Here is a 27,535-nt window from a genome sequence, read left to right as displayed (position 1 = left end):
GTCGAGTCTATGGGCAGTGTTGAGTCTATGGGTAGTGTTGAGTCACTGGGCAGTGTTGAGTCACTGGGCAGTGTTGAGTCTGTGGGTAGTTTTGAGTCTATGGGCAGTGTCGAGTCTATGGGCAGTGCCGAGTCTATGGGTAGTGTCGAGTCTATGGGCAGTGTTGAGTCTATGGGTAGTGTTGAGTCACTGGGCAGTGTTGAGTCTGTGGGTAGTTTTGAGTCTGTGGGTAGTGTTGAGTCTATGGGCAGTGTCGAGTCTATGGGCAGTGCCGAGTCTATGGGTAGTGTCGAGTCTATGGGCAGTGTTGAGTCTATGGGTAGTGTTGAGTCACTGGGCAGTGTTGAGTCACTGGGCAGTGTTGAGTCTGTGGGTAGTTTTGAGTCTATGGGCAGTGTCGAGTCTATGGGCAGTGCCGAGTCTATGGGTAGTGTCGAGTCTATGGGCAGTGTTGAGTCTATGGGTAGTGTTGAGTCACTGGGCAGTGTTGAGTCACTGGGCAGTGTTGAGTCTGTGGGTAGTTTTGAGTCTATGGGCAGTGTCGAGTCTATGGGCAGTGCCGAGTCTATGGGTAGTGTCGAGTCTATGGGCAGTGTTGAGTCTATGGGTAGTGTTGAGTCACTGGGCAGTGTTGAGACTATGGGTGTGTTGAGTCTATGGGCAGTGTCGAGACTATGGGTGTGTTGAGTCTATGGGCAGTGTCGAGACTATGGGTGTGTTGAGTCTATGGGCAGTGTCGAGACTATGGGTAGTGTTGACTCTATGGCTCGTATGTATGTACTCTATGTTCAACTTCTTTTGCACCATATTTAGCCAACCGTGTTAATCGGAGGTGCATCACAGCAAGAACGACCATAAGTACCTTGGGCGCTGTGTAAGCATCAGCGCATGGGAAACGTGCTCTCTGGCCACTCACCCCTCGTGTGGCACGTTGAGCTTTACAGTACTTGCCCTCAACAGTTTATTGAGGCTACACGGGGGGAGGGGGTCTTAGTCTTTGTGAGTGAGTGGAGTTTGTGTGTTCTACCCCTGTTCTACAGAGTGAGTGAGTGGAGTGTGTGTGTTCTACCCCTGTTCTACAGAGTGAGTGAGTGGAGTTTGTGTGTTCTACCCCTGTTCTACAGAGTGAGTGAGTGGAGTTTGTGTGTTCTACCCCTGTTCTACAGAGTGAGTGAGTGGAGTGTGTGTGATCTACCCCTGTTCTACAGAGTGAGTGAGTGGAGTTTGTGTGTTCTACCCCTGTTCTACAGAGTGAGTGAGTGGAGTTTGTGTGTTCTACCCCTGTTCTACAGAGTGAGTGAGTGGAGTTTGTGTGTTCTACCCCTGTTCTACAGAGTGAGTGAGTGGAGTTTGTGTGTTCTACCTCCTGTTCTACAGAGTGAGTGAGTGGAGTTTGTGTGTTCTACCCCTGTTCTACAGAGTGAGTGAGTGGAGTTTGTGTGATCTACCCCTGTTCTACAGAGTGAGTGAGTGGAGTTTGTGTGATTCTACCCCTGTTCTACAGAGTGAGTGAGTGGAGTTTGTGTGTTCTACCCCTGTTCTACAGAGTGAGTGAGTGGAGTTTGTGTGATCTACCCCTGTTCTACAGAGTGAGTGAGTGGAGTTTGTGTGTTCTACCCCTGTTCTACAGAGTGAGTGAGTGGAGTTTGTGTGTTCTACCCCTGTTCTACAGAGTGAGTGAGTGGAGTTTGTGGTTCTACCCCTGTTCTACAGAGTGAGTGAGTGGAGTTTGTGTGTTCTACTCCTGTTCTACAGAGTGAGTGAGTGGAGTTTGTGTGATCTACTCCTGTTCTACAGAGTGAGTGAGTGGAGTTTGTGTGTTCTACCCCTGTTCTACAGAGTGAGTGAGTGGAGTTTGTGTGTTCTACCCCTGTTCTACAGAGTGAGTGAGTGGAGTTTGTGTGTTCTACCCCTGTTCTACAGAGTGAGTGAGTGGAGTTTGTGTGTTCTACCCCTGTTCTACAGAGTGAGTGAGTGGAGTTTGTGTGTTCTACCCCTGTTCTACAGAGTGAGTGAGTGGAGTTTGTGTGTTCTACCCCTGTTCTACAGAGTGAGTGAGTGGAGTTTGTGTGTTCTACCCCTGTTCTACAGAGTGAGTGAGTGGAGTTTGTGTGTTCTACCCCTGTTCTACAGAGTGAGTGAGTGGAGTTTGTGTGTTCTACCCCTGTTCTACAGAGTGAGTGAGTGGAGTTTGTGTGTTTCTACCCCTGTTCTACAGAGTGAGTGAGTGGAGTTTGTGTGTTCTACCCCTGTTCTACAGAGTGAGTGAGTGGAGTTTGTGTGTTCTACCCCTGTTCTACAGAGTGAGTGAGTGGAGTTTGTGTGTTCTACCCTGTTCTACAGAGTGAGTGAGTGGAGTTTGTGTGTTCTACCCCTGTTCTACAGAGTGAGTGAGTGGAGTTTGTGTGTTCTACCCCTGTTCTACAGAGTGAGTGAGTGGAGTTTGTGTGTTCTACCCCTGTTCTACAGAGTGAGTGAGTGGAGTTTGTGTGTTCTACCCCTGTTCTACAGAGTGAGTGAGTGGAGTTTGTGTGTTCTACCCCTGTTCTACAGAGTGAGTGAGTGGAGTTTGTGTGTTCTACCCCTGTTCTACAGAGTGAGTGAGTGGAGTTTGTGTGTTCTACCCCTGTTCTACAGAGTGAGTGAGTGGAGTTTGTGTGTTCTACCCCTGTTCTACAGAGTGAGTGAGTGGAGTTTGTGTGTTCTACCCTGTTCTACAGAGTGAGTGAGTGGAGTTTGTGTGTTCTACCCCTGTTCTACAGAGTGAGTGAGTGGAGTTTGTGTGTTCTACCCCTGTTCTACAGAGTGAGTGAGTGGAGTTTGTGTGTTCTACCCTGTTCTACAGAGTGAGTGAGTGGAGTTTGTGTGTTCTACCCCTGTTCTACAGAGTGAGTGAGTGGAGTTTGTGTGTTCTACCCCTGTTCTACAGAGTGAGTGAGTGGAGTTTGTGTGTTCTACCCCTGTTCTACAGAGTGAGTGAGTGGAGTTTGTGTGTTCTACCCTGTTCTACAGAGTGAGTGAGTGGAGTTTGTGTGTTCTACCCCTGTTCTACAGAGTGAGTGAGTGGAGTTTGTGTGTTCTACCCCTGTTCTACAGAGTGAGTGAGTGGAGTTTGTGTGTTCTACCCCTGTTCTACAGAGTGATGTGAGTGGAGTTTGTGTGTTCTACCCCTGTTCTACAGAGTGAGTGAGTGGAGTTTGTGTGTTCTACCCCTGTTCTACAGAGTGAGTGAGTGGAGTTTGTGTGTTCTACCCCTGTTCTACAGAGTGAGTGAGTGGAGTTTGTGTGTTCTACCCCTGTTCTACAGAGTGAGTGAGTGGAGTTTGTGTGTTCTACCCCTGTTCTACAGAGTGAGTGAGTGGAGTTTGTGTGTTCTACCCCTGTTCTACAGGAGTGAGTGAGTTGTGTGTTCTACCCTGTTCTACAGAGTGAGTGAGTTTGTGTGATCTACCCCTGTTCTACAGAGTGAGTGAGTGGAGTTTGTGTGTTCTACCCCTGTTCTACAGAGTGAGTGAGTGAGTTTGTGTGATCTACCCCTGTTCTACAGAGTGAGTGAGTGGAGTTTGTGTGTTCTACCCCTGTTCTACAGAGTGAGTGAGTGGAGTTTGTGTGTTCTACCCCTGTTCTACTAGAGTGAGTGAGTGGAGTTTGTGTGATTCTACCCCTGTTCTACAGAGTGAGTGAGTGGAGTTTGTGTGATTCTACATCTGTTCTACAGAGTGAGTGAGTGGAGTTTGTGTGATTCTACCCCTGTTCTACAGAGTGAGTGAGTGGAGTTTGTGTGTTCTACATCTGTTCTACAGAGTGAGTGAGTGGAGTTTGTGTGTTCTACTCCTGTTCTACAGAGTGAGTGAGTGGAGTTTGTGTGTTCTACCCCTGTTCTACAGAGTGAGTGAGTGGAGTTTGTGTGTTCTACCCCTGTTCTACAGAGTGAGTGAGTGGAGTTTGTGTGTTCTACCCCTGTTCTACAGAGTGAGTGAGTGGAGTTTGGTGTTCTACCCCTGTTCTACAGAGTGAGTGAGTGGAGTTTGTGTGTTCTACCCCTGTTCTAACGAGTGAGTGAGTGGAGTTTGTGTGTCTACCCCTGTTCTACAGAGTGAGTGAGTGGAGTTTGTGTGTTCTACCCCTGTTCTACAGAGTGAGTGAGTGGAGTTTGTGTGTTCTACCCCTGTTCTACAGAGTGAGTGAGTGGAGTTTGTGTGTTCTACCCCTGTTCTACAGAGTGAGTGAGTGGAGTTTGTGTGTTCTCCCCCTGTTCTACAGAGTGAGTGAGTGGAGTTTGTGTGTTCTACCCCTGTTCTACAGAGTGAGTGAGTGGAGTTTGTGTGTTCTACCCCTGTTCTACAGAGTGAGTGAGTGGAGTTTGTGTGTTCTACCCTGTTCTACAGAGTGAGTGAGTGGAGTTTGTGTGTTCTACCCCTGTTCTACAGAGTGAGTGAGTGGAGTTTGTGTGTTCTACCCCTGTTCTACAGAGTGAGTGAGTGGAGTTTGTGTGTTCTACCCCTGTTCTACAGAGTGAGTGAGTGGAGTTTGTGTGTTCTACCCCTGTTCTACAGAGTGAGTGGAGTGTTTGTGTGATTCTACCCCTGTTCTACAGGAGTGAGTGGAGTTTGTGTGATTCTACATCTGTTCTACAGAGTGAGTGAGTGTAGTTTGTGTGATTCTACCCCTGTTCTACAGAGTGAGTGAGTGGAGTTTGTGTGATCTACCCCTGTTCTACAGAGTGAGTGAGTGGAGTTTGTGTGATCTACCCCTGTTCTACAGAGTGAGTGAGTGGAGTTTGTGTGTCTACCCCTGTTCTACAGAGTGAGGAGTGGAGTTTGTGTGTTCTACCCCTGTTCTACAGATAGTGAGTGGAGTTTGTGTGTTCTACCCCTGTTCTACCTGACTGAGTGAGTGGAGTTTGTGTGTTCTACCCCTGTTCTACAGAGTGAGTGAGTGGAGTTTGTGTGTTCTACCCCTGTTCTATAGAGTGAGTGAGTGGAGTTTGTGTGTTCTACTCCCTGTTCTATAGAGTGAGTGAGTGGAGTTTGTGTGTTCTACCCTGTTCTACAGAGTGATGTGAGTGGAGTTTGTGGTTCTACCCCTGTTCTACAGAGTGAGTGAGTGGAGTTTGTGTGTTCTACCCCTGTTCTACAGAGTGAGTGAGTGGAGTTTGTGTGTTCTACCCCTGTTCTACAGAGTGAGTGAGTGGAGTTTGTGTGTTCTACCCCTGTTCTACAGAGTGAGTGAGTGGAGTTTGTGTGTTCTACCCCTGTTCTACAGAGTGAGTGAGTGGAGTTTGTGTGTTCTACCCCTGTTCTACAGAGTGAGTGAGTGGAGTTTGTGTGTTCTACCCCTGTTCTACAGAGTGAGTGAGTGGAGTTTGTGTGTTCTACCCCTGTTCTACAGAGTGAGTGAGTGGAGTTTGTGTGTTCTACCCCTGTTCTACAGAGTGAGTGAGTGGAGTTTGTGTGTTCTACCCCTGTTCTACAGAGTGAGTGAGTGGAGTTTGTGTGTTCTACCCCTGTTCTACAGAGTGAGTGGAGTTTATGTGTTCTACAGAGTTTAATCAATGGAGTATGTGTGTTCTACCCCTGGTCTCCTGACTGAGTGAGTGGAGTATGTATGTTACCACCCTCCACCTCCACTACAACATCCACAATTACATCCACCACCACCATTACCACATATACGACCACCACCTCCCACCATTACTACCATCACTATCTCCACAATTACCACCACCTTTACCACATCCACCATTCCCACCATCACCACCTCCGCGCGGTCAGCTCGTTGGATCGGGCAGCCGCAGCCGGTGCCATCGCGCCTCCGCGCGGCCACCCAGAACGGCAGAGCGCCAGTGATCCGCCTCCTCCTGCCCGGCTCCTCCCCCGGCTCCCCTGGATCCTCCCCCAGCTCTCCCCCTGCCCCCACCACGAGCCTCCGCGCCGAACATCAGCCTGCCCAGCTCGACGGCCGGCGCCCTGGGCAGCAGCAGCGAGCGGCGGTGGCGTCGCTCCTCTCGGCGTCGCACGCGCACCAGCAGCCGGGCCCGGCACAGGGCCCCCGTGGCCAGCGGCAGCGCCAGCCTCTCGTTGAAGACCGGCGCTGCCGCTGCTGCCTCTTGCAGGGTCTCCGGCTCGGAGGCGGCCTCGGCGGTCGAGAGTGGCACCCGCTTCGTCTTCCGGGCACGCTGCGGGCGGCCGCTCTCCAGCACGGTCACCTTCACGTGGGCATCTGTGGGCGGTGGTGCGGGGCGGTGTGGGGGGTGGTGGTGGCGGTTTTAGTGGTGGTAGTGGTCGTGGTGGGGGAGGTGGTGATAGTGGTGTTTGGCAGCCCGGCGGCAAAAACCTCTCCCTACCTCCTCGGTGGTGCTGGACGTTAACGCTGTGGTGGATGCGAACAATGCCATGGGGGGGGGAGTGGGACGGGGGACGGCTGATTCCAATCGGCGTTTCCCCTGATGGTGCTCGTCCAGAGCCCCCAGCCAATGGGAGCTCTGGACGGATGCGAGGGGCTGGTAATCCCTCCACATTCCATTCAAGTACCACAAAAACAAGTGTTAAAAATCTAACTAAGCTTGTGCCAGAGGCCCCGGGGGGACAGGCGTCCATGAAGTCTCCTGGCCAAACTCCATTTGGTGGAGCCAGGATACTAATCCTGTACCCTCGGAGTTCCTCCAGAAACGGCAAAAAACCACTGCGAGTGGCCACGTGGAATGTCCGAACACTCACTGCGGAGGAGAGACTGCCACTCCGGGAGCTGAACCGGTACCATTGAATCTCTGTGGCATTCAGGAGGTCCGGTGGACTGGCTCTGGCTCCAGTCAGCATGAGGGGTGGACAGTCCTCTTTTTGGGGCAGGAGACTGCCAAACTAGAGAGAGTGACTCTTATGAATATAATGAAGGGGGTGTGGGAGCATAGCAGTGAGATGTGGAAAGCTGTAAACCCCAGCTGCAATGGCTGCTTTAGGTACGCAGTACGCAGTCCAAACCTCCCCAGAGACCTGGCTGACGGAGGAGGTGTTCCGGCTGGCTGAGAAACAGTGACAGGCCCACTCCCACCGTCTATAGCATTCCAAGTCGGTGAATGAGGAGGCTTACCGCAGCTTTTTCTCAGAGGTTCCAAGAGCTGTGTGGTGCTGCAAGGATGAGTAGTGGTCGCGGATTGCTGATGCGATAGAATTTGCCTCAGTAGCCTGTGATCACAAATCATTCTTTAATCCCATCAAAAAGTAAATTGCAGTCCCACACCTATTACCATCCTTAGGGGAAAGAAAGGTGATCCAATCTCCGACCCCCAGGAACAGGTTTGCAGGTAAAGCTACGTGGCCGGGAGTGAGAGCCATTCCCTGTTTTCCTTGGGGTGCGACGGGGATGGCTTCTGGCTTATACATTATTTAACACATTTTTTGACCACGTAGTTAGGGAAGCTTTCCATGGCTGTACCGGGAGGCTGATCAATGCCTGGGTGCGGTCGAGGGATGGCTCCCTATTGGACAACCATGTGATTTATGCTGATGATCTGGTGATTAATTACTGCTCACTCATAGGAGGTGTTGAATGCACTACTTTTGGACCTGGAGTGTGCCACTAAAAGGTGAGGCTTACCATCAGCCCCTCTAAAACTAAACACCTGCCTGGGTATTTTTTATCATCAAACACTCCACCCCTCAACTCCCTATTGGTGGAGCGGTTGTGGAGAGTGGAGAAGTTTCTGTACCTGGGCAGTGTGCTTATGACAGCTCCAGTTTGACAGCAGAGGTCTCACTCCGAATCAGTCGAGCAGCGTCTTTCATTGACTGCATAACATGTGGAACCTACCTGGTCTGCTGCTACACACAAAGCTTGGGTCTTCTCGGCCACAGTCATGCCCTCACTTTTCTATGCTTGCGAAATGTGGCCCCCTCTAATAGAACATCTACGCCAGTAACAAATATTCAGGCTGGCCTGCCTACGATCTATGCTGGGTTTAACCAGGCTGGATTGTGTGAGCAGCTCACAAATCATTGAAAGATTTGGACACGGCCACATCGGCAAGCTCGTCCCACAGACAAGGCTGCGTTGGCTGGGTCATGAAGCCCGTATGCCCAGCCACCACATGCCCAAACAGCTTTTGTGCAGCCGAATGGAGGGGGCTAACCGAGCCTGGCACGGGCTACAGAAGAGATATAATGATGTGGCACAAGAGGATGTCGAGCTGATTGGACTTGCCAATGACTGGTACCAGTAGTGTCAGGTTTGGCTTCGGTGGAGGAGGCTTTTGAAGAATGTTACTGGGCAGTTGGAGGCAGTCGCCCTCCAGCAACAACAGGTGGTGCATCGGCCAAACATCTCAGCCAACCCACGGCAACTGGGTCTAATCCCGTGACCTCCTGCCAGCGGGTGATGGACAGCCTGTCACCACGGCACAAGCGGTAGCTCCCCGCCGTTTATTAGGAGATGAGTTTGGCGACCGAGTGCCGACGTCTTCATGGTCGACATGTGCAGAGCTTAAGAGAGTTCCACGGCAAATCAGCAGATTCACAGATGCCGTGGAAGCACCCTTACTGGCACCGCCCCACTACTGGTACCACCTCTTACTGACACCGCCCCCTAGTGGTAGCAACTTCTACTGAAACCCACTCCTACTGGACCCCCCCCACCCACTGGACCTCCCCCCCTGACTAGCACCGCCCCCTAATAGGTCCTCCCAACTGGCACCACCCTCTACTGGCACGGCCCCTACTGGTACCTCCTCCTGGCACCGCCCCCTACTTGGTACCACCCTACGAGTACCCCGGACTGGTACTACCCCTACCGGTGCCACCCCTACTGTTATCCCCTCCACCAGCACCACAACCACGTCACCACCACTGTAACCGCCTGCCACCACCATCACCACCTACGTCACCACCACCGTTGCCTCCACTGTCAACCCCCACCGCCGCTGCCACCGCCGCTGCCACCGCCGCTGCCACCGCCGCCACGAACACCACCAATGCCACCTACCAGTGAAGTTGCCGTGGGCAGCCGCGAGACCCCGGGCCTTGAGGACAATGACCGTAAGGCGCTCTGTCCGCCCGCAATAGCCCAGCGACAGCAGTAGCTCCCCGCAGAAGAAGCCCTGATGAGAGACGCTCACACCCAGAGACGAGAGACGCTCACACCCAGAGACGCTCACACCCAGAGACGCTCACACCCAGAGATGGGAGACGCTCACACCCAGAAATGGGAGACGCTCACACCCAGAGATGGGAGACGCTCACACCCAGAGATGGGAGACGCTCACACCCAGATATGGGAGACGCTCACACCCAGAGATGGGAGACGTTCACACCCAGAGAACGCAGCCCACGGTGGCTGGAAAATGTTAACTACCTCACCAGGTATGCAGGAGGTCATAGAACACATGAACTCCACTCACTTACTCACACTCCATAGGATAGGAGTAAAACACACGAACTCCACTCAACTCACAGAAAGGCACCGGAGCCGGGAATCGAACCCAGGACTTTCTTGCCACTTCCACTCCTGCGCACGGTGCAGCCGGCGCAGTGCAGTTCGTGTGGCCAAAGGTGACGCGGCCGTAGCCGGCGCGGTGAAGCTGGCGTGCGCTCTCACCTGGCTAGGCGCTCGCAGCAGGCCGTGCCGCACGACATGAGGGACCATGCCGAGCCGCCGGTGGCGCCCCGCAGCGCCGGTGTCCGGCACCAGTGGCACGCTGGGCCTGGCCGGCGAGCTGGTGGCGTGAGAAGGAGTCGGCTTGGAAGAAGCGCACGAGGAGCGAGCGCCAGGCTGAGCTCCGGTGGCGCCAGCGCAAAGGAGAAGCTCTCCTCGAACACGAGACCCCCCCCTGCCGGAGGGCCCCAGCGCCCCACGCTGCGCTCCTCAGAGCCGTCGCCTGCAGCCCCCCGGCACGGAGGCCATGGCCAGCCGGGACATCAGGCACGCAGACACGGACGACCCTGAACCCTGACCCTAAACCTGACCTGGATTGTGACCTGGACCCTGACCTGGACTCTGACCCTAACCCTGACCCAAACCCTTACCCAATCCCTGACCTTAAGCCTGACCAAAATCCTGACCCTAACCTTAACCCTGACCCAAACCATGAGCCTATCCCAAATCCAGACCTTGATCCATAATCCTGACCCTGACCCAACCACCTACCCACACCTTAACTGGGTGGTGTAGGGCCTTCACGGCACCAATTTAGTCCCAGGCCATTAACGCAGCAGCCTAACCGACCCCTGGTAAAAATATGTAAAAAACACAATTTGTCAATTTTAAACCGCACCACCTTGACCTCCTTGCTGCGCTCCCAACCACTCACTCAGCCAGCGGACAAAAGCAGCTGAGCACGTGGACTTAACCTGCGGTTACCATGGTTGGCTATGTACAGTGGTGGGAAAGAAGTTAAACATAAACACTGTGCCAACTTGCTGCATTTTATCCGCCCGGCGCTCTGCTTAGTGTTGTGAGTATTGCTCCTCTGCCCTCCATTGTTGCTGGAGGGAAACTGCCTCCAACTACCCAGTAGCGTCCTTCACGAGCCTCCTCCACAGAGGCCGATCTTGACATCGTTGGTTCCAGTCATTGGCCAGTCCATTCAGCTCCACATTCTCTTCTACCACATCACTCCATCTCTTATCTAGCTCGTGCCGAACCCGTTTAGCCCGCTCTATCCTGCTGGACAAAAAGCTGTTTGGGCATGCGGTGGCTGGGCATGCAGACTACATGACCCAACCAACACAGCCTTGCCTGCCGGAGGACCTCACCAATGGGACTTTGTCCAGATCTTTCAAAGATTTATGAGTTCCTCACACAATCCAGCCTGGTTAAACCCAGGATAGATCGTAGGCAGGCAAGCCAAACTGTTTATAACCGGCGAAGATGTTCCATTAGGGGGTCCATGTTTCGCAAGCATAGAGAAGGAAGGGCATGACCGTGGCCAAGAAGACCCCAAGCTTCATGTGGTTCAACAGACCAGGTAGCTTCCACACAGCATTACGCAGCCGATGAAAAGACAATGCCGCTCGACTGATTCGGAGTGAGACCTTTGCTGTAAAACTGAAGCTGGTCATAAGCACACTCCCCAGGCACGGACACTTCTCCACTCTCCACAACTGACCCATCACCAATGGGGAGTTGAGGGGGTAGAGTGGTTGATGGCACAAAATACCCAGGCAGGTGCTTCGTTTTAGTGGGGCTGATGGAAAGGCCCCACCTCTTAGTGGCACGGTCCAGGTCTAGCAGCAGCACCTCCAACTCCTCCTCTGAGTGAGCAGCAATCACCAGGTCATTAGCATACATAACATGATTAATAGGGAGCCATCCCTCAACCGCCCCCCAGCATCAATCAACCTCCCATTGTATCTGGACCAGATGGAGATTCCTCCGTTACAGCCATGGGAGGCTTCTCGAACTACGTGGTTGATAGAGATGTTAAATAATGTGGGAGCCAGAGGACATCCCTGTCGCACCCCAAGGTGAAGAGGGAGTGGCTCTGACTGCCGGCCACACAGCTTTACCCGGGCCATGATTGTAAGCAGAGAACAACCCAGAGCCCAGGCCTATTGATGGTATCATAGGCCTTGACCAGGTGAATAAAGCAGATATGTAGGTCCCTACACCTCTGCTTTAGCAAACGGGCAGAAAATATGGCATCTGTGCAGGCTGTCCTGGCCTGAAACCACATTGGGCCTCCGCAAGCCTCTCCTCAGCATGCTGGCAAGGCGATGTTGAATAAAGCCTTGCCAGGACCTTTCCTGGCACACTGAGGAGGGAGATGCCCCTGTAGTTGTTAAAGTCTGTGCATTCCCTCTTATTTTAAAAGAGAGACGACCAGGGCATCCTTCCAATCCTGAAAAACCCACCCAGTGGTCCAGACTGTTATGATACTCTCTGGTTCTTTTGGTGCACAAGCGTCCGGCATCAGGTGACGGACGCTTGTGTTGCAGCCGGAACGTCGTGTTCTTTTATTATTTTTTCTATCTATGCGACTTTACCCGAAAGAACTAGAGAGTATAGATTCCTGCAGTCACGAAAGCTTCCATTCAAGATTGTTATTATTATGTCATATAGGGCAGTCTGGACATAAACACTACCTTCCCTCAAAACTTCGCTTGGGATATCATCTCTACCCGGTGCTTTTCCTGGTCTCAGACTCTGCAATGCCTTCCGTACTTTCTCAACAAATGACACTTCAGCCAGCCACTCACAGGGTATGACTACTTATTCCAACTTCTTGGTTCTTTCGGTAAAGTCACGTAGAAGGGAAGTAATAAAATAATAAAAATAAAACATATTTTATTACTTCCCTTCTACGTGACTTTACCGAAAGAACCAAGAAGATGAATCCCTGCAGTCACGAAAGCTTTAAATCGAAATTTACTTATTCCAATATTTGAGGCACGGCAGCCTCAGCAGGGTTATCCCCACTTTCCTCCACGATGTTTTCTGGACTGAATGATGTCCCTTCTCACAAGATCTCACAAAAATGCTTAGAAAACCTACAGACCTGTTCCTGGGAGTCAGAGATCAGATTACCATTCTTTCCCTTAAGTATGGTGTGGTGCTGCAAGTTACTATTTTTATGGAATTGAAGAGTGCTATGTGATCATGGGCTACTGAGGCAGATTCCATCTCCTCAGCAACCCACGACCACCACTCATCCTTGCAGCACTGGATGGCTCTCTGAACCTCCGAGTGAGGCGGTGGTAAGCCTCCTCATTCACCGACATGGGATTCTGTAGACATGGGTCTGTTGTTTTTTTTGAGCCAGCCAGAACACCTCCTCCATCAGCCAGGGTATCTGGGGAGGTCGAGACTGCGTACCCAAAGTAGCCGATGCAGCTGCATGAGCCACAGTCCTAAACCTTGCCCATTTCACCTCGGCATCAGGAGGGGGGCGACGATGCCAACCCCCAGCTGCAAGCGATGATGACATTCTCGCTTGCAACTTTCATCAGCTAGCTGAGACCAGGCACTGTGGGTTTGAATGGGGTCTTGAATGCACACACACCACCAGAGTGGAAGAATGGCAGGCACATCTTACAGATGACAATCTAATGGTCAGTGGACAGATAAGCTCGACGGTAGGTCCTGGTGTAAAGGACATGGGCCTGCATCCTCTGCTCTGTCACTATGTAGTCCAGTAGAGGTTCTTCCTTGGACCCGGCATGCATCCATGATGTTGTGTGGATGCACCAATGTCATAACAGCGCATTGGCAATTACAAGCCCATGGGCAGCACATAAGTCTCGCAGCCTCCTACCGTTGTTATTGAGCTGATCTGGCTCATGCCTTACAATCACTCCAGACCAGGTGCCAGCATCATGACCAACTCGGGCATTGAAGTCACCCAACAAGATGACAATATCCCGAGGGGCCACTTTAGCTAGCACCTGGGACATGAGGTCATAGAAGGCATCTGACTCCTCGACCTTGCCTGCAACTATCCACTGATGTTCATCTTCAAAGGGGGCATAAACAACCACCACTATTCCTCGGTTCTTGTTGATCGGGAGGTGAGCCCTCAGTAGCCTGGGGCTTGCAGTTTCCCACACCTCACTAACACGCTCCGACGCCCCCTTCATTCTTTTGTTAAGAAGAAGAGCCACTCCCTGTTGTTTAGTAGTCTCCTCCACCAAGTAGAGGACTGTCCACCCCTCATGATGAATCTACAGCCGGTCCACCGGGCCTCCCGAATGCCACAGAGACCCAGGCGGTACTGGTCCAGCTCCCAACAGAGGAGTGGCACCCTTTCCTTCGTAGTGAGTGTTTCGGATATTCCACGCGGCCACTCACAGTGATTTTTTGTCATTTCTGGAGGAACCCTGAAGGTACGGGATTAGTCTCCTGGCTCCGCCAAATGGAGTTTGGCCAGGAGATTTCATGGATGCCTGTCCCCCCGGGGCCTCTGGCACAAGCTTAGTTAGATTTTTAACACGTGTTTTTGTGGTACTTTAATTGAACATGGAGGGGTTACTAGCCCCTCACAATCGTCCAGAGCCCCCATTGGCCACTGTGGTGGCTACAACCGCCATGAGGAGAGAAGCCAATTACACACACACGCACGTACGCACGTAGATACAACACTGCCCGGGAACCACCCGCGGGCACCGCCAATTGGCCACCACTGACCGGGCATCAGCGCCAGCGTGCAGTGCCCTGCGGCGCTCCGGGCAGCCCAGTGGGACGCGACGCCCCCTAGGTGACCGCCAGAGATGGGGGTCACCTGGGGGGTTTCGTCCAGCAGCACCTCCATGAGACGGACGTGCAGCGTCTGGAGCTCCTGCGTGACGCACACATACGGAGAGGCGGTGTGGCATGCCTCCATCCAGAATCAGAATCTTTACTTGAAATAAAACAATTTTTTATTTTACCAGGTAAGGCCCCACTGAGCTATTTAGCTCTTTTTCAGAAGCGACCTGGCATTCACAAATGATAGCTCAACGAAGTGGCTTATCATTATCATCATCATGCGGAAATCCAGAGCAGCAGACAAATAAAGTATCCATTGCTGCTGAATCGGCCGTGTAGGAAAGGTCAAAGTCAACGCGGTGCCACGGTGGTGAGATGTTAACTCCCTTGCCTCCACATTTAGAATCCACGTCACGTGTTTAGATTATTTGGCTGCTGCTCTAATTTTCCACGTGATGATGACGATAAGCCACTTGGTTGAACTTTTATTTGTGAATGCCAAGGTCCCTTGTGAAAAAGAGCTAAATAGCTCAGTGGGCCTTACCTAGTCAAATAAAATTCACGTTTTTACTATGGGTCTCAATGAGTATGAGTCTCTGTCGGTTTGAAGAAGCACGTGTTTGGAGTATTTAGCTGCTGCTATAAAACTACACGTGAAAAGCCACTTGGTCGAGCTGTCATTTGTGATGGCTAGTGTCACTAGTCAAAAAGTGCTACACAGCTTAGGAGTTTCTGCTGGTAGTAAATATTAATAAAAAATAGTTCATGGTTTCAGTTTTAATGGGCATTGGGGCAGAGTGCCCACGATGAGCTTGCACCATGCAGGGACAACTGCCACTGGTGGTCTCCCCCCCCCCCCCCGGCCGCACAGCAGCAGGGTCACTGGAATGGTCGAGGCAGACGCAGATTCTGAGCCCGAAATGTCGAGGTTTTTAAAGAGGCACCCAACCCCCTCCAAGACGATATATGATTGACAAACACATTTCCTTAGAACTGCTTGTTGTTGTGTTTAGTTTGTTATCCTTCCCCTCGCACCTCAGATCAGCGTGGTTGGCTACGAACAGTGAAAAATAAGTGCAAGGTACATTACTCCACTATACACTACACACAACTATAAACTACACTATACACTACTATACACTACAATACACGACACTATATACGACACTACTCTAGACTATACACTACACTACACTCAACAAGACATTACACTACCATACACTTGAGACTATACTACTGTAGGGGTGTCAGGGGAAGGATTCCCACCAATAGGAGGGTTAGTGGGAGGGGTGATCGAGGAGTTATAAGGGGAGAACGGGCGGGAAGACGGGGCCTTTGGCGAGAACGAGATTGGGACGGCTGGGGACAGGTGTGGATGGGAGAAAACGATTAAAAGACGAAACCCCTGCAATCTTGTGTCGGCTCTCCTTTACACTACATTGAAAATGTACTTCCTTAGAACTGCTTGTTTATGTGTTTAGATTGTTGTCCTTCCCACCTGCACACTTCCGATTATCAAAAAAACTTAAAACCTTTCAATGCCTCCACCTCGGATGCATCGCAATTCGCAACAGCAAACACACAGCAAGGTCTCAATGGGGGGCTAAACACCCCCACTGCCCCCCGAGCCCCCCCCCCCACAGCACTGGAGTGAGGCGAGATAGGAGACGCCAGGTGAGGTGCGATGATGTGAGCGGCGACGAGGTGAGTGGCGGCGAGGTGAGCGTGACGAGGTGAGCAGTGACGAGGTGATCGTGATGAGGTGAGCGTGACGAGGTGATCGTGATGAGGTGAGCAGTGACGAGGTGAGCAAGTGGTGATGAGGTGAGCATTGACGAGGTGAGTGAGTGAGTGAGTGGTGACGTACGAAGTGATGAGCGGCGATGAGGCGAGCGTTGACGAGGTGAGCGAGCGGTGAGGAGGCGTTTGTCAGCATACCTGGCAATAGTGGAGTGCCAGCAGCACCTCACCCACGCGGTTGCACAGCTGGCAGCTGCATCGACGCCCACGGTCTTCCTCGTCGTCATCGTCATCATCACCATCGCCTCCGCTCTGAAAGAGGTGGGAACTGTCTGTGAACCATAAACAAGTTTTTATTTTAAAACCGAAATCGAGGGATACCAGTGCGGGGAGAAAAATGATCATCTATATCAATAAAGGAGGATGTGTCTGTCTGTATATTTACTTGGGGAGCGGTAGTGTAGCGGTTAGAGCGCTGCGCTACATACCTAGGAACCCGAGTTTGATTCCCGCTCACGGCCAACACCAGTAACGATTATCTGGACCGGTCCTGGGCCTCCCCTAGGTCGATTCAAACTCAAATAAGTACCTGGTCTGGTGTGTAAATGATCAGGCGTGGTACTGGCCATCCACCTCCTCGTGTGCTGTGCCGGCCTTCATAGGTGCTCGCTAACACCACTTGCACCAACAGTCTGTTAAGGCTACACGGGGGATCTTTGTCTTCATATATTTTCCACGTGGCCTTCGACATGTGGCGCCATGTTGACGTCACCGGCACTTAGTTGGGAATGGCGGATATTGGTATTCGTCTTGATATTTGCTTGCCAGGATGCATTCACATAGTTTTGAAGATAGAGACCTGAAAACCTTTGCAGGGTGATCCAGGATTTTTTGCCTTCAGATCTTAGGCGAAGCTAGCACCCCCTCCCCCGGGCATCCCCCCAGAGGTACCCTGGTTTGGAAATGGATGTTCGCGGACACCTACAAATGTGTGAACAACGGATTGGGGGTTGCAAGAGGTCCCAGAACCCCCTCTCGATGTTACTTGGCTAAAACCGTGGGGTCTGCCCCCCCCCACCCCCCTCTGTGGGTTTGGAAGTTTTCAGTTGCAACCTTCGCAGGGTGGTCAAGGATGACCGCCTTCAGTTTTTAGGGTGGGAAGTGGTCGGGGTTTGTTCTGGGACCAGGGGTGAATCGGGGTGTTGCCATCTGTCCCGCCCACTAAACAAAGTAGCCACAAGGAGTCCAGTTATCAAAACCACTTCATAAGGCAAAGGGAGCGGATTGGCGGCAGCGGTTCTTTGTCCTGTCCACTATACAAAGTACCCACTACACAAAATCCAGATATCGGGAAACATTATAAAAACAAAGTGGTTTGGCACCCTTTATTTTAGATATTTAAAAAAGTTCTCTCCATTTTCCAGTTGGTGGTCCCTGTGGCCCCAGAGAAGGATGGCAACGGCCGACTGTGGATTTTGAAGCTGAAATCTTTGGCGGGGTGGTCAGGGACACCCACAGCAAGGTCGCTGTGCTAACAGGCCGCTCCCCAGACATCCCCGGAAAGTCCCCGGATGCAGCAATGGTTGTTCAGTGCCGCACAACGCTCACGACTGATTCAAGGGAGTGAAACTTGCTATGCATTGTGTCTCAGTGTGGTTGCATTCTGTACAGGGTAACTAGGAGAAGCATACGGTCTCAATGATGATGATCTCCAAGGCATTACCAACTGCAGAACAGAACTAAGTGCACAAAACTTGACGGATTCCACAATGGGACAGAACTAACTGCATGACAGAACTAATTGCATAACAGAAATAACTGCACAAAGGTTTCAGTGGTAAACAACAAAGCATACCAACTTTGGGTATATTATCAGATTAATATACTCCACAAGCAACCACACAAACTTCTCCAAGCTCCAAAAGTCGTACAATTTGCTTCCGGACTACACACTATCCACTGAAATACATTTGTTCTTTTTGAAGGAAAAATATTCACACGAAGTCATACAGTCCTATTCTTGACTAAACAATACCTACAAAAAAAACCCTTGGTCCTTTATACAGGGCAAAACCTCAATTACAAAACACTTTGTTCCAATCTTCATACAAAATCGCGTCATCCCGTTTCAAGGAGCAATTCAACAGACAATATGGGGGTCCCAAAAAAAACATCCCACATTGGGACGTAGCTCCTCCTCACAGGCAAGAAGGAGGCAGGAATCGAGTGAAGAAAGACGCCTACGACTTAAAGCGCTCCCTTTCCCTATCACCACCCTTGCTTGCCATCCCTTCCCCTCCCCAAAACTAAAACCCCATCCTTTTCCCCATCAGCCAATAACTAATGTACCATTTATAATTATTGTAAAGTGCTTTGACAAAAGCGCTATATACGATTGTGAAGGAGAGCCGACACAAAGTTGCAGGGGGTCTTTTATTGCTTCCCCCAGTCCACACTCGTCCCCAGCCTTCTCGATCCGCTTCCCGCCAATTCTCCCCCTTTTTAAATCCTTTATATTAAGTTCGCGTGCTTGCTTGCTTGCTTAGGACCGTGCAAATCTTTCGGTCGTTTTTTAACCCAATTCCCGTGAGCCAATCGAGCTGACATTTTCCACACAGACTCGTTGTGCCAGACAATTATTGTTCGTGAAAAAAAATTCCCAAAATTTTACACTTTTTAGGCAAAAAAAATTTATTTTACATATATTCAAATAGAACGCATTCATGGCTTTGGCTGAACGTCAGAGTGTAAGAGCCCAGAGCGTAACCCCTCCACAGGCCGTGGCGGAGTAGCGCAGTTGGTAGCGCCCTCGCTTCCCATGCCAAAGGTCGCGGGATCGATCCCCGCGTCGAATATATTTTTTAATCCTTTATATTAAGTTCACCGCCACGCATATAAAGGATTTATAGTGAAAAACTTTGTTTTTACGGGTTTACTTGTTAAATCCTTTATATTAAGTTTCCTTGCTTGCTTACGACCGTGCAAATCTTTCGGTCGTTTTTTAACCCACTTCCCGTGATCCAATCGAGCTGACATTTTCCACACAGACTCGTTGTGTGTGACAATTAATGTTCGTGAATTTTTTTTCCAAAATGTTACACTTCTTAGGACAAAAATATTATATTTAATTACCAATTGCTTAATGGTGCAATGCAATCATCTGACCCATAGGTGGCAGCCATCTCAAGCCAGAGGACGAGAGGACTCTAGCCGCCACGCATATAAAGGATTTATAGTGAAAAACTTTGTTTTTACGGGTTATACTTGTTCCTGCCCATTCTCTCTTATATCTCCTCACCTGCTCCTCCCCCTTCCACTGTCACCATCCCACTGCCCCTTCCTTTTGGTGGGAATCCTTCCCCTGACATCCCTTACACAATGCTAGATACGATAAGATGACCACTGGAACGCTACCCTGGAAGAAGCAGCAGCAACCAGATCTGCGTTCAAATTGAGAAATCTGTTTGCTGTACATATCACAACCTGCTCTCTCCCTCCAATCCCAGGCTGTTGTGGGAAACTCACAAACACTGCTATATGACCGAGGACATCCTGCATAGGGCTAGACAAGACAGCTCTAATGTAAATTTGCAGCACAGTAGCGACACAATCAATCAAAAACTAATTTTGATTGAGAACAAGATCATGCCTATGGTCGGGAAATCTCTGCAGCAGTTGCAGCTTGGACTTCCTGTGCCACAAAGAGGTGATGCCAACAGGCTCAGCAGAGAAATGTTGCAGGACGTGCTATAATGCCATCCAGTTGGCACAGGAGGTTTCCAAAACTGTACCTCTGTTGTCACAGGATCAGACAGCAGCCTACACAAATAATTGTGAATATGGTTGACAGAAACACTTGTAGAATTATCTTCTTGGATGCTCTGATAAATCTACTTCTTGCCACAATTAGATCCGAAAAGCACGTTGCCATTGCTGCCGCCTCTTCAAGAAATGCTGCAACTCTTCTGACTGGTGGAAGAACAGCCCACTCAGCGTTTCAATTGTCCTTGAATCTGCACCGATCAGAGAATCCGGTGTGTAACATCAGCAAGAGCAGAGGTTTAGCTCAGGTCCTGCAGAGCTCAAAATTAATTGTTTGGGATGAATGTACGATGTTCAATAAAGCAGCTTTTGAAGCACTGGATCGCACTCTGCCGGACCTGAGAGACAATAACAGATGTATGGGGGCAGTCACATTGAGCCTCTCTGGAGATTTTAGGCAAACACTGCCAATTGTTCCAAAGCGAACCCTGCTGCAGATGAAATCAAGGCCCGTTAGAAGAAAACGAATCTCTGGTCTGGTGTTCAGAAATTGAGTCTGACCACAAACCAACGTGTGTGAGACTGCAGGGAGATGTTAATGCAGGGACATTCTCAGACCTCTTGCTGTGAATTGGCAATGGAAATCACCGAGATGGTCAAAGTGGACAGGTGACAATTCCAGCCAATGGTGGCACTGTCGTCAAGACAGGTCGAGAGTTGTTTTCTTAAAGTATTCCCCCCCCCCCCCACATACTCAATCACTTCCCAGATTCCATCTATCATAACTGGCTCAACTGTCTGTGTCAATCTTGATTTGAAACTTTCGTGACTGCAGGAATCCATACTCTCTGGTTCTTTCGGTAAAGTCACGTAGATAGAAAAAATAATAAAATAAAACACGACGTTTCGGTCGCAACACAAGCGGCCGTCTTCAGGTGAGAAAAAAATATCTGCTGTTGTGGCTTTATATCTGTCTGTCAACGAGCCATCCTTGCACCTAAACATTATACACTAAGCAGTAGTAATGACTACATCCTAAAGCAGCTACATGGTCAAGAATGGACATACATGTCAATTGACACTGTTCCTGAAACAGGCCAGGCAGTACATTATCCCACAGAGTTCCTCAACTCATTGCAGCCACCAGGAATGCCACCTCACAAATTAGTCCTAAAGAAAATGTCTCCTGTCATGCTGCCAAGGAATCTGGATCCTCCCAAACTCTGCAACGGGACTCAGCTTTGCGTGAAACAGCGCCGACCTCGTGTCATTGAGGCAACTATAATGACAGGGTGTGTGCCAGAACAAAATAGCTTTATTCCTTGCACACCACTCATTCCCACCGATGTCCCTTGTGAGTTCAAACGACTAAAGTTGCATGTTCGGCTGTCCTTTGCAATGTCCATCAAGCAGCCACAAGGACAGTCGCTGCAGGTTTCAGGGAGGTTCACCCTCTAACTCCCTGTTTCTCCCATGGGCAGCTTTACATAGCATGCTCCAGGATTGGGGCAAGCAGCAACCTTTTCATACTTGCATCCAATGGAAAGACCACAAATGTGGTTTACCCACAGGCCCTGCAATAAAATAGCTTTCAAAGGCCAGGTAATACATTTCAGAAAAATAACTTCATGCAATATGTAGAAAACTTAATCATATTTTCTTTCTTCAATTTTGCTCCCGCCCCCAATGTTGGCACCCATTAATTTATCCCGGGCAATGCTGGGATATCCCAGCTAGTTTTCAATAACACGAGACCTTCCCAACAGAGATAACTAAACCACTAAACTAGAAACTATTATTTTGTTTTACCAGGTAAGGCCCACTGATCTATGTAGTGCCTTTTCAGAAGCGACCTGGCCATCACAAATGATATCTCAACGAAGCGTCTGATATCATCATCACGTGGAAATGTATAGCGGCAGCCAAATAATAGAAGCGCATCTTTCTACACTTGTAAAGACCCATAGACCCACAGAGACCCATATCAGAGACTAACAGAGACCCATACAAAAATTAAACTTTGATTTTACCAGGTAAGGCCTACTTTTTTTAATAAGCCCATGGCTACCATAAATGATAGCTCAACGAAGTGGCTTATCACGTGGGAATTTATAGCAGCAGCCAAATACTCTAAACACGCGATGTTAATTCTTAAATGTGGAGGGGAAAAACCGGAGGACCCGGAGAAAAATCCACACGACAACGGGGAGAGAAAGAGAGAGACGCAAACTCCAAATATACAACAGGCGCGAGGGTCGAGATCGAACACACGACCTCCAGTATACCAGGCAAGGTAGTGAATCTCCCAGCCGCCATGTCAGGGACGAGAGGGCGATGCCGACGAAGAGTGGGGAGGGAAGAGAATGGCAGAAGAGAGGCGAAAATAGCGAGCAGCAGAAGTGAGCTGCGTGGAGGAACGGAGTCTGTTTGCACATTAGGGAGCGATCATTGAGAGAGGGGGCTCAGAGTGGGGGTGGTCACGCAGGAGTCTCGTGGTTTACTGGAGGCCTGAGCTGATGTAGAGACAGAGAGCGATGCGTTACGCATCACTGACCACGACGGTGTAGAGGCTCCGGTCAAGCATTGATGGGTCCATGGGGCTTCTCAACACAGACCGGGTCTGGAACAGCGGCTGCTCCCTCCAAGCAATGACGTGCTGGTCAGGTCCTGCACAGGGCAAGTGGCATGTCAGGTGTTAACTCGGGTAGTTACACCACAACCAGTCAAATCCCTCATCACTTTATTGCTCATCGCTTTATTGCTCTCATTGCTTGATCTCTCTTATAACTTTATCTCTCATCACTTTCACTCTCATCACTTTATTTTCTGTCTCTCTCAGCGATGCGGCAATCGACTCATCTCGACCAGCTATACACGATGCACTATTCAAAGTAAACATTTTAGATAACGGATTTTTTATGCTAATGTTTGGTGTTTCGAAATCGGAGTAGCACCGATTTCGTATTGATTGGTGCCCCAAGTCGCGGAGTTAAGTACACCCCTGGAAAAAATAGTGTCCCAGAAATAAAATATTTAATTTCCTCGGTCATTTTGTATTATTTGGTACCCCGGGGTACCGCCAGAAGGTTAATTTATCGCAGACTCTTCTTTCCCGAAACGCATCACGTCATTAAGCTCCCACTGGTCTCGAACGTTTAACGAAGCTGCATAGGGGTGGGGTGAGCTCGCTCCTCCCAGATAGAGCCCCCCCCCCCCCCCCCACAATACAGGGCCTACTCTACTTATTGTAGTAGAGTTCACGACTCTTGGACGCCGGAGTTGGAGGCACACGGGTTTATTTCACACAGCACGGTTGTGGCATACAACACTAGAGGGGGTGTCGGCCCCCTCACCCGGCTAGCTGGGGATACACACGCTAGCTACTTCTAGCCTGCCTCCTAGTCCTCCTTTAACGGGCTAGGGGAGGCTATCTGGCCCGACACTGGTAAATCGGGCCCGGTACCCTGAGTCCCAGACCAGCTCTGACAAGAGCACCGGCTCTGGATCTCGGGACCACGCCGCTGGCTCGGTCCTGTTCGGCCCTGATAAGGACGGCGAACCAGGGGAGTCCAGGGCTCTAGCTAAGACGTCTTCAGTCTTCACTGGTTAGCTTAACATGACTCCCGAGCCCTCCGATACATCCCCTTTTATACCCAACCCCCCGCTGAGGGGTGGGGCCCCGGGGGATCATAACTCCGAATCAGCCCCCCCAGGGTGCCTGGCGCGGACGTCGTAGAGAGCACCTCCCCGTGCACTCACGTAGCCCCGCCCACTGTGTTTGTTTGCCATAAGCTGCCATGCATAACGGGCTCTCTCTCTAACACCCCTACATTATGAACGAGTTAGGTTGTAGAGGTCTGTTCGTAAGTCGATTTGAGGGCAAGTCCAACTTACTCGTGTCGATTCCAAAAGTGTTGTACGTCGTGTACACTAAACACGGGGAATGTCTTTAAAAGTTGTATAATCTCCTGTAGATGTCGATGCCACTGGTTCCTCATGTTCTGTAGATGTAGATTTCACTGGTTCTTCATGTTATGCAGATGTAGATGCCACTGGTTCTTCATGTTCTGCAGATGTAGATGTCACTGGTTCTTCATGTTCTGCAGATGTAGATGCCACTGGTTCATGTTCTGCAGATGTAGATGTCACTGGTTCTTCACTGGCGACACAGTCCACAGGTGAGGAGGACACAAGCTTGGCCCTGGAGCCCAGAGATTCACAATCCAGGGGCCCACACACGTGGCACCTGTGTGTGTGTCTGTGCTTAAAATGAGGAGGGAGAGTGGTGGTGCAGCGGTTAGCACCGCCACTGCGCTACGAAACCTGGCGACTAACGGGGGGGAGGGGGGGTTCGATTCCCACCCGCTGCCAACGCCGGTGACGATTCTCTCAACCTCCTCCCATCGTCACTGGGGAGACAAAGGCAGTCGGGCGTGGTGCTGGCCACCCATCCCCCTCGTGTGCCGTGTTGGTCTTCATAGGTACTCGTTAACAGCACTTTCTCAACAGTCTGTTAAGGCTACACGGGGGATCCTCGTTTACAATAAGGAGGCTCGTGAAGGACGCTGCTGGGCAGTTGGAGGCAGTCGCCCCCCAACAACAACAGAGGGCAGAGGAGCGACGCTCACAAAAACGAGCTGAGCGCCTCAAAGTGCACCTGCCCTGGCACAAGCGCCATGGTGACGTCACCACCACTTCGTGGCGAATGGCTGTTGTTGTTATGGCAATGATCACTCTATTTATTTATATATTACCCTTTGGTCCACGAGTTAACTCGCTGGCCACCACAATCACAACCAAAAGACAAAGATCCTCCGTGTAGCCTTAACAGACTGTTGGGCAAGTGCTGTAAGCGAGTAGCAGCACCTATTAAGGCCGGCACGGCACACGAGGGGGTGGCTGGCCAGCCAGCACCACGCCTGACCGCCTTTGTCTCCCCGGCGGCGATGTTTTACACGCCGCACACAAGGTATTCATTTGAGGCCGAGTCGACCTAGGGGAGGCCCAGTTCAGATGATCGCCACTGGTGTTCCACGTGAGTGGGAATCTAAACTAAACACATGTTTTTAAATCATTTATATTAAGTTCACTTGCTTGCTTGCAGCGCTTACGACTGTGCAAATCTTTCGGTCGTTTTTTAACCCACTTCCCGTGATCCAATCGAGCTGACATTTTCCACACAGACTCGTTGTGCGTGACAATTAATTTTCGTGAAATTTTTTTTCCAAAATTTTACACTTTTTAGGAAAAAAAAAAGATATTTAATTACCAATTGCTTAATGGTGGCAGGCAATTATCTGACCCATAGGTGGCAGCCATCTCAAGCCAGAGGACGAGAGGACTCTAGCCGCCACGCATATAAAGGATTTATAGTGAAAAACTTTGTTTTTACGGGTTAATTTTTTTTATTTTACCTGGTAAGGCTCATTGAGCTGCGTAACTGTTTTTCAGAAGCGGCTTGGCTACAAGTGATAGCACCTCAACGACGTGAAGGCTTATCACCATCACGTGGACATTCATAGCAGCAGCCAAATCACTCTGAACGCGTGGTGATGTCGATTCCAAGATGTGGAGGGAGAAACCGGAGGCCCCGGAGAAAACTCCACGCGACCACGGGGGGGGTGAGAGAGAGAGAGGTGTCAACTCCAAATATACAGCAGCAGGCAGCGTCAGGGTGGGGATCGCACCCACGACCTCCTGTATACCAGGCGAGGGAGTTAACATCTCATAGCCACCGTGATGATGCTGAGAGAGAGAGAGGGGGACACGCACACTCCAAATATACAGCCGGGTTCGTAGGGCAGCAAGCCAACCACGACACCGCTACCGTTCACCATAATAATCAAAGATCCCCCGTGTAGCCTTAACAGACTGTTGGGTCAAGTGCTGATAGCGAGTAGCAGCACCTATGAAGGCCGGCACGACACACGAGGGGGTGGGTGGTCAGCACCACGCCCGACCGCCTTTGTCTCCCTAGCGGCGATGTTTACTACACACAGCTCCATCAGGTGCTCATTTGAGGCGGAGTCGACCTAGGGGAGGAGGCCCAGGACCGGTTCAGGTGTTCGTCACTGGCGTTGGCCGTGAGCAGGAATCGAACTTGGGTCGCTTCGGGTATCGAAACGCAGCGCGCTCAACCGCTGACACCACTCACTATTGCCGCTCACCATCACCACCACCGCCGTCATCACTACTGCTCACCATCACCATCACCACCACCACCGTCATCACTACTGCTCACCATCACCACCACCGCCGTCATCACTACTGCCGCTCACCATCATCACCACCACCACTACCCCCGTCATCACTACTGCCGCTCACCATCACCACCACCACCGTCATCACTATTGCTCACCATCACCATCACCACCACCGTCATCACTATTGCTCACCATCACCACCATCACCGTCATCACTACTGCTCACCATCACCACCACCACCGTCATCACTACTGCTCACCACCATCACCACCACAGTCATCACTATTGCTCACATTCACCACCACCACCACCGTCATCACTATTGCTCACCATCACCACCACCACCACTGTCATCACTACTGCTCACATTCACCACCACCACCGTCATCACTATTGCTCACCATCACCACCACCACCACCGTCATCACTACTGCTCACCACCACCACCACCGTCATCACTATTGCTCACCACCACCACCACCGTCATCACTACTGCTCACCATCACCACCACCACCACCGTCATCACTACTGCTCACCACCACCACCACCGTCATCACTACTGCTCACCATCACCACCACCATCACCACCACCACCACCGTCAACACTACTGCTCACCATCACCACCACCATCACCACCACCACCACCGTCAACACTACTGTTCACCATCACCACCACCACCACCACCACCGTCATCACTATTGCTCACCATCACCACCATCACCACCATCACCACCACCACCCCCGTCATCACTACTGCCGCTCACCATCACCACCACCACCGTCATCACTATTGCTCACCATCACCACCACCGTCATCCTCAGTCTCCCAGGCTCGACGCCACAGTCCTCTTGCAAAGCGCCAGCAGGATCTTCTTGGCCGCTTTGCGCCACCATCGAGACAGCCACCTCCTCCAGAAGCTGAACATGGACTCGGACGAGGAGGAGAAGGGAGATGAGAACGAGGATAACGAGAAGGGGGAGGCGGAGAAGAACGAGACCCACGCCGCCAGCGCGGACGGCTTCTGTCGCGCTCAAGATTTGATGTTGGGGAGACGCGGCAGCCTCCTTCTCATCCTCCACCACCACCACCACACCCTGGCGGAATGCGCGGATCCTGGCGAGCTTATCGATACCTCCAAGCGAGCTGCTGGCGAGCGGTGGGCACATGAGCCGTGACGGTGACGGTGGGGTGGTGTTGCCCCATAGCACGTCCACCTCGCGTCGTCGTAGCTGTAGAGCCGCCGTGCATGGCTTTGTGTGGTGTGTGGGGGAGTTGTGGGGAGCGGTGGTGAAGCGGTTAGCGCGCTGCGCTACGGACCTGGCGACACGGGTTCGATTGTCACTCACGGCCAACACCGGTGACGATTATCTGAACCGGTCCTGGGCCTCGCCTAGGTAGACTCGGCCTCAAATGAGTAACTGGTGCGGCGTGTAAACATCGCCACTGGGGAGACAAAGGCGGTCGGGCGTGGTGTTGGTCCCCTACCTCCTCGCGTGCCGTGCGGCCTTCATAGGTGCTCGCTAACAGCACTTGCCCCAACAGTCTGTTAAGGCTACACGGGGGATCTTTGTCTTTGCCCTGTGAGGGACGATGCGTGGAGGAGTCTGGGTGGCATGAGGTGGGGGAGGTCATCGCGTAGCTCTTGTGAGTCTC

The 27,535-nt window shown here is 51.1% G+C and overlaps 1 pseudogene; it reads right to left on the bottom strand.

The window, feature by feature from the left end:
* Nucleotides 1-5,715: 5,715 nt before the first annotated feature.
* LOC133361218 (synaptotagmin-17-like) lies at nucleotides 5,716-27,006 on the bottom strand (annotated as a pseudogene).
* Nucleotides 27,007-27,535: the final 529 nt, after the last annotated feature.

Source organism: Lethenteron reissneri, chromosome 71 (assembly GCF_015708825.2).
Source record: "Lethenteron reissneri isolate LAM-NWPU_2019-01 chromosome 71, ASM1570882v1, whole genome shotgun sequence".
In the NCBI taxonomy this organism is placed as follows: Eukaryota; Metazoa; Chordata; class Hyperoartia; order Petromyzontiformes; family Petromyzontidae; genus Lethenteron; species Lethenteron reissneri.
This window is presented reverse-complemented; position numbering and strand designations above follow the sequence as displayed.